Below are 629 nucleotides of genomic sequence, written 5' to 3' on the forward strand. Positions count from 1 at the left end.
CTGCCAAGACGCCTGAGAGGTGGAGCCTTCCAGGCCCAGTACTGCTCCAGCACTTCCCCTGTCTTGAGCTTAGAGTGGGGTCTGAAAACCTCAATCACAGGCACCAATACCCTAGAACTCAGCAGTGCTGTGATAAGGTATCGCACCCAGATATTACATGGAATATGAATTGTGGAAAGTGAATGTGCAATGATAGCAGTGCATTAAAATGTATAAAAAGGGATATAATTGGTTTTACATATTTACAGAAGCAGATTAATCAGCACAGTCAGTTGACAAATGAGTTTGTGACATTTACTATAAGAACAGTTATCCCTATGGTTGGGCAAAGAAAGTTGACCAAATACAAGCATGACATGTTTTACTCTTCGATCACTTTTTCATTGTATGCCAACATAGAATTACCTCGACCAATTCCACCCGTAAATAGTGATTCTGATTTGGTACTTTTTAAATGAGATTTTTGACTAATTTACAGGTGAAAGAAAGGAGCATGCATAACACACCAGAAGGTATGTTCAGATGACATGAATGCACACCGTTTGACTTTCTGCAGTTGTTACTCTGTGCAGACGCATAGCCAAATAACACTGATTTAATGTTCAGAAGTTTCCACGAAGTTAAATGTG

The sequence above is a fragment of the Emydura macquarii genome, unplaced genomic scaffold (assembly GCF_026122565.2).
Source record: "Emydura macquarii macquarii isolate MOO-44397 ecotype Brisbane River unplaced genomic scaffold, CSIRO-AGI_Emac_v2 contig_1253, whole genome shotgun sequence".
In the NCBI taxonomy this organism is placed as follows: Eukaryota; Metazoa; Chordata; order Testudines; family Chelidae; genus Emydura; species Emydura macquarii.